Source organism: Chamaea fasciata, unplaced genomic scaffold (genome assembly GCF_029207755.1).
Source record: "Chamaea fasciata isolate MVZ Bird 193981 ecotype frontalis unplaced genomic scaffold, bChaFas1.0.hap1 SCAF_209, whole genome shotgun sequence".
In the NCBI taxonomy this organism is placed as follows: Eukaryota; Metazoa; Chordata; class Aves; order Passeriformes; family Sylviidae; genus Chamaea; species Chamaea fasciata.
Genome location: NW_027094294.1, coordinates 34012 through 40886, shown reverse-complemented (window position 1 = coordinate 40886; position 6875 = coordinate 34012). Strand labels below are relative to the sequence as shown.

General features: G+C 57.6%; 1 long non-coding RNA gene across 1 annotated transcript; it reads right to left on the bottom strand.

Moving 5' to 3' along the window:
* Positions 1 to 581: 581 nt before the first annotated feature.
* On the bottom strand, positions 582 to 1062 carry LOC136304862 (uncharacterized). Its single transcript, XR_010724870.1, has 3 exons — positions 979 to 1062; positions 816 to 894; positions 582 to 738 (listed from the first exon to the last, which is right to left on the bottom strand). It is a non-coding gene; the product is annotated as an uncharacterized lncRNA (long non-coding RNA).
* Between the last annotated feature and the right edge of the window lie 5813 nt (positions 1063 to 6875).

The window sequence follows — 6875 nt, the reverse complement described above, 5'->3', positions numbered from 1 at the left end:
CCCTGAGGGTCCAGAGAACTCAGAATGAGATGACCGAGGTGAGACGGAAGGTGAGCTGGCCAGGCTCAGAGAACCCTGCAGGAACAAGATGCCATCGGGATGACTTATCCCAAGAAACGCAGAGATGGATGCCCGAGAATCCTACGGTCAGAATCCTCCACCTGTCTTTGCATTCTCACAAGACCTAACCCGCCGGAATGGATCAGGGCGGTGCACGGCTGTCAGTACAGCTCAGAACAAGACCTGAAAAGGCATCGGACCGGATGCTTGTGAAGAGAGATGGATTCTGATGAGTGTCCGAGCAGCTGAGACAAAGGCACCTGGCTGAGGAGCACAGAGATCAGAAATGCTAAGACTGATGCCAGGGGTTTGGACAGGCCCCTGAAAGGACTAAAGGAAAAGACAAGACACCAAACAGACAGAGTGCACAACAGACAAGTGACACAACACACACCAGGACTGCTCTGCCCTGCACACCTCAGCACTGACATGAAAAATGAGACTTTCCCTTCATGTAGCCTAAGGGGTCACATCTTGGTGCCCCCAACTCCAAATCTGACTTAAAAAACCCCTCCCGGTGATCCCTGCCCTGGCATCCTGCTTTCATCCCCTCTGTGAGCCACAGCCCTCCACTTATCTCTCAGGCATCCAGGGAGGCAAATCCCTGCCAGGTCCAAAGAAGGCCGCCTCTGCCTCAGGAAAATTCCTGCTGTCGCCGGGCTGTCGTCTCTTAGTCAGCTACAACAAAAAAAACCAAACATGAATGCGTGATCTTAGCAGCCCATCACCCAAAACCCGACAATTCTGCTACTCACTGTCTCCTAAGCTTGCCTGGGTCCTCGGCCCCGCGCTTCAGCTGCGCTCAGAGGCCAACGCCGGCATCGCAGGGTCTGCCTGGGTAAAGAGCAGACAAGGTGACGTGGCAGCGCTGGAACTTGAGGGGACCCTCCCTCCTCCTCCTTCTCCTCCCTGACTCACCTCAACTCCTCGGCCGTTATCCAAGCCTACCTGGATGGGGCCTTCACAAGGAGAAGATCAAGGCTCCATCACAGACTCCTGGAATGCTCCCTGAGGGCTCACGGGTGAGGTGACGCGGGTCTGTCGTCCCGTTGGTGAGAGGGGAGCTCGGCCTCCTGCGAGTGGACTCCCTAAAACACACAAGAACGGAGGCTTAGAGTTGCACCAGCGAGTGAGGCTTGAACAATAGCAACAGCTTCTGTCCACGAGTCACTGCTCACCTCGCCCACGTCAGCTTGACTGCTGAGATCCGGCTTCACCACCTAAAAATAAAGACAAAGAACAGAGCTGTAACACAGCCATCATTTACACCTCCCCTGCAAACAGAAACAGGGACTGACCTTCTCAGGGGAGCCCCCTCACCCAGGATGGGGGGCTCTGCCACAGATTTCATCTCTCTGCATCTGAAACAGAGTTTGGACAAAAGTCAGAGTGCTGCAGGATACCTTGACAGCTCCAGACATCTTGTGGCAATCTAGGAATACCCTCTACAGTCTAACCACACCCCACATCACAAATTTCAAGCCCCCAGGACTATTACCCTCGTACCCCTACACCCAGACTGAGCAGCAAGGCAGAGCAGCTCCCGGCCAAACACACACCAACACCCGTGACACAGCACAGGACAAACGAGGGGACGCAACAGGGACAGAAAACTCTGGGCAAGAAGAATGACCCTGAGGGTCCAGAGAACTCGGAATGAGATGACCGAGGTAAGATGGAAGGTGAGCTGGCCAGGCTCAGAGAACCCTGCAGGAACAAGATGCCATCGGGATGACTTATCCCAAGAAACGCAGAGATGGATGCCCGAGAATCCTACGGTCAGAATCCTCCACCTGTCTTTGCATTCTCACAAGACCTAACCCGCCGGAATGGATCAGGGCGGTGCACGGCTGTCAGTACAGCTCAGAACAAGACCTGAAAAGGCATCGGACCGGATGCTTGTGAAGAGAGATGGATTCTGATGAGTGTCCGAGCAGCTGAGACAAAGGCACCTGGCTGAGGAGCACAGAGATCAGAAATGCTAAGACTGATGCCAGGGGTTTGGACAGGCCCCTGAAAGGACTAAAGGAAAAGACAAGACACCAAACAGACAGAGTGCACAACAGACAAGTGACACAACACACACCAGGACTGCTCTGCCCTGCACACCTCAGCACTGACATGAAAAATGAGACTTTCCCTTCATGTAGCCTAAGGGGTCACATCTGGGACATCCCCAGCTCCAAACCAGACTCGAAAAATCCCTCCCAGTGATCCCTGCCCTGGTACCCCACTTTCATCCCCTCCCTAGTTCCGAGCCCTCCACTTATCTCTCAGATGTCTGGGGAGGTGAATCCACGCTGGGCCCCAAAGAAGGCCGCCTATGCCTCTGGGAAATTCCTCCTGTCACTGGGCTGCTGTCTCCTAGTCAGCTACAATAAAGAAAACCAAATATCAAAGCATAATCTTAGCTGCACATCAGCCAAAACCCAGCAGCTCTGCTACTCACCGTCTCTTAAGCAGGACCGGGCCCTCGGGCCCCGTGCGTGCGTCAGCTGAGCTCGGAGGCCGACGCTCGCAGCGCCAAAGCCTTAGAGGCATTACTGGCACCGAGCCCACCCACCGTGGCCTCCATTAGGGCTGTGAGCATCCCCGGTTAGAGCAGGACAGGAACGCAGGGTGGACATCCCCGGTGAACCTCAACCCTGTGGACTCTGCCCCACCACTGTCACTTCCTGCCTGGCCCTAGCTTAGGGCTACTGCCTGCACCTCTCAGGACTTCTGGCCTTGTCTTGCGTTAGGATTGCTGCCGGCACCTGCTCTCAGGGAAACGGTGTTGGCAGCAGCGCTGTGAGGGCCGGGATGCCTGTACTCTGACTTGTATCCTAGGCTGTACCCCTGATTTTCACTGTGTGTTCTCTAGTCCTTGAGTCCTTTACCTCAGCCTCTGTGTGTATCACTGTAACCTCCCCCCTTCTGAACCCTGCTTCTTCAGAGCCCTAGACCTTGCAGCCGGGGACGCTCTGCACCGTTAGGGTCCCAAGAGCTGTCCCGCACGCAGGACAGGTACATCCACAGTTGTTCCCTGCCTACCCTAAGAAACGTGGCCCTGAGACAGGGCAGAGGCTGACAGAGCCGAACTCTTTGCGGTGGCAAAAGGCACGAAGCCTTACCAACCGCCGCCTCGAGAGGGAATCAGGAGCACTTCCACCGGCTGCGGAGAGACAGGGAATCCCAGGGTGGGTGGGGCGGGAAACCCCCGTTATCCCCAGCCCTGTTGGATCCTGCTCCCCACTATCGCTTCCTGCCTGGCCCTAGCCTGACTGTGTCTGCACAGGTCAGAGCTTCTGGTGTGTTCCTGCACTAGGGCTGCTGCCTGCACCTGCTCTCAGGGGAAGTGTGCTGGTAGCAGTGCTGTGAGGGCCGCTACACCTGTACTCTGACTTGTATCCTAGCCTGTTCCCCTGAGTTTCACAGTGTGTCCTCTAGTCCTCGAGTCCTTTACCTCAGCCTCTGTGTGTGTGGCTACACCTCCCCCCTTCTAAACCCAACTTCTTTAGAGCCCTACACCTCGCAGCCAGGCCTTCTGGCATTGTCCTGCATAAGGGCTCCTGCCTGTACCTGCACTCAGGGAAACGGGCATGTCTTTAGGGCTACTCCTTCGGGTCTGGGGTAGGGGTGGGGTCGGGCTGGTACACCTGTACTCTCAATTGGCACATCTTGGACATCCCTATCTCCACACCTGACTCAAAAACCCCTCCTGACAAGTCCTGACCCAGCACTCCACTTTCATCCCCTCTGTGGCTCTGAACCCTCCACTTATCTCTTGGACGTCTGGGGATGAGAATCCACGCCGGGTGCCACAGAATGCCGCCTCGCTCTCTGGGAATTTCCTGCTGTCACCGGGCTGCTGTCTCTTATTCAGCTACAAGAAATAAAACAAACATCGATGTATGATCTCAGCAGATCTGTTGGCCAATCGGTCAGGGTGTAAGACAAGTAGACCACCTAAAACACACAAACAATAACATATGCTGAAGAGTTACATCAGAAACACCAGCACACTTAACTGCATAAATATATAAATTTTCAAACAGACAACCCCAAAAAAATTCCAGCAAAAAAAGCCAACTCTTATCACCCCTAGTCAAACTACTGAATATAATAAAAACAACACCATGTCCAAACCCCTTAATAATACTCCAGAACATATACTCAGAGCCCCCCCAAAGTTAAAGACTTCCCCCTAGCCAAATAAAAAGGAAAAAGCCCATGTCTTGCGACCCATATTAATTCATTAACTTAAAACTTTAAAAATAAACGTTAAAGTTTAAACCTTTAGACAACACTAGCACACCATAGACGCCAATCCCATCACTACATGCCAAACCGAAACTTATTTCAACCTTTTGTGCTGCTGCTGCTGCTCGGCACAAAGGTTTGTCCCTCAGCACCTCCTGAAGTAATGTTCCACGCCCAAGGCCTCCCCCAGCCCCTGTGAGATGAACTCACCATCCTTCCATGAGCCTCACCTGGGAGCCCAGCATAAACCCCTCTCCTCCCGCAGCTCCGTGCCAAACTCAGCTCGGGCTCCCCTCTTAAAGCAGTGCTGGCAGGACCCGCCCCCTCGTTATCCTTTACAGCTTCCACCTGTCCCCTCATCAGTGTGACAGCTCTCACCTGGGGCTGCTCTGTCCCCTCAATCATCCTGTGACAGCTCTCACCTGCAGCTGCTGCCAGTCCCTGCTGCTCATTTCCTGGACATTGCACTGTGTGCACTGACACGCTGGGGCACCGGGCTTTCCTTGCTGTGAATAAGGATCCCTCTGCTCCTGCACGTGCCCAAGGCTGAAACTGGGATTCCACCTCCTAAATTCCGTTTGTGTGAGGTTCACAATTCCTAAGGAAATTTCCCAGCAATCGTTACCCTTCATTTACATTTTCTCCTTTGGAATCATCACTACCTTGTCTTTCTGTGCAAGGGTTCCAAACGTTCATTGGGAGTTCAGTAGCCGGGTTGGCTTGTTTATAACTTAGCTGACAATCCCAGGCTAAATCCAAACACCCAGAGATACAGGGAAATATGGAGACAGTTTATAAATACTGCCCACCTCTGACCCTGAATTCTTCATCGCACATCCTCGGAGCAGATTTACTCCATCCTTTCATCCCAGCAGCACCCCTCCAGCACAACTCTCACTTCTCACACATGTTTCTTCCCACAAACCAAACAGAAATCTACTACAGGGCGAGGCGGGGAGGGGCGAGGCCGGTCTCGGGGCAGAGCCCCCGGGCCCTCAGGGCGGGCCGGGGGGACCGGAGCAGAGCCCGGGCCGGGTTGGAGCCGGAGCCGGTCTGAGGGCGGAGGCCCCGGGCCCTCAGCGCGGGCCGGGGGGCGGGGGCGGTTCCCGGGGCCCGCTGTCCAATCAGCACTGCCGATGCCTCAGCGAGCCCGCCAATCGCGGGGATTCAAAAGGGTGGCGGAAGTAGCTGCTGCTCTATGGGCTCGGTGAGGAACGCCCCGGTGGGGTCCCGGCGCCGTGCACTTGGGACCCGCCCCGCGCCCCTGAAGCCGCGCCCCCGGTACTGCCCGGCCCCGGCTGCCTCCGGGCCCCGCCTCACAGAGCCCCGGCTCCGCCCCGAGCCCGCCCCGGCTCCGCCCCGAGCCCGCCCCGGCGCCCCGCGCTGCCCGGGATGGGGGCGGGACCATCGCCCGCGGCCCCGCCCCGCCCCTCACAGCTGAGCCGAGCCGAGGTTGCTCGCGGCCCTGCGCGGAGCCAGGCGGGGCCGGAAATGGGACCGGCCGTTCTGGTTCGGGTCCTGTCAGTGTCGGCTGCGGCTCCCGAGCGGTGCGGCCTCCCCCGGCGGGCGGGCTATGGGTCTCGGGGCCGGAGGACCAGGGGGGCGTTGCGATCGGGATCGGGACCGGGATCGCTGCGGGCGGCAGGAGCCGCTCCTGCTCCGCCTGCAGCCGGAGCTGCGCTGGGGTCCTGGCGGGGCTCTGGGCACGGGAGGACGGCGGCGGCGATTTCCTCTGATAACCTCTGATATCGGCCCCCCCACAGCATCATTGATCCCCACCCGAGTGTCACTGACCCCCCCCAATGTCATTGATGCCCCCCCAATATTCCACTGATCTTCCCTCAGCGTCGCTGACCCCCCCAAAATTCCAGTGATCCCCCCCACTTGATCCCGCCCTTTTTCTCCCCTCACGTTTCCCGCCCTTTTTCTCCCCTCACGTTTCCCGCCCTTTTTCGTGGGGAACGATCCCTGAGGGGGCCTGTGGAGGGATTCTGGAGGTCCGAGGGGTGAATTTGGGGTTTGGAGGGAGGTTTTGGGGGGTCCCAGGGATGGATTTTGGGGTTTTTGGGGGTCCAAGGGATGGATTCGAGGGTCCCGGGGTAGATCTGGGGTCCTGGGGAGGTTTTGGGGGGTCCCAGGGGTGGATTTGGGGTTCATGGGTTTTATGGCGCCTCAGGGGTGAATTTGGGGTCCGGGGAGAGGTTTTGGGGGTTTTTCGGGGTCCCAGGGGTGAATTTGGGGTCCGGGGAGGGGTTTTTGGGGGTCCCTCACCTGCAGGGCGTCGCGGGGGTGGCAGGGGGAGGGGGCAGCGGGGGGGGCCCAGCGCCCACCCCCCCTTGGGCTTCAGGAGGGCGTCGATGAGACCGAAACAGCTCGGGGGGGGGGTCAAAAACGGGGGGGGTCACGGGCTGGAACCCCCCAGTGCCCCCCAAACCACCCCCAGGGCCCCCCCCGACCTCCAGGAGCCCCCAAAACCCTCCTCAGGTTCCTTTGATGCCTCAAATGGGCCGCCCAAACCTCCCGAAGATCCCCCAAAAACACCCAAAGCAGCCCCCAGGACTCCCCCCAGACCC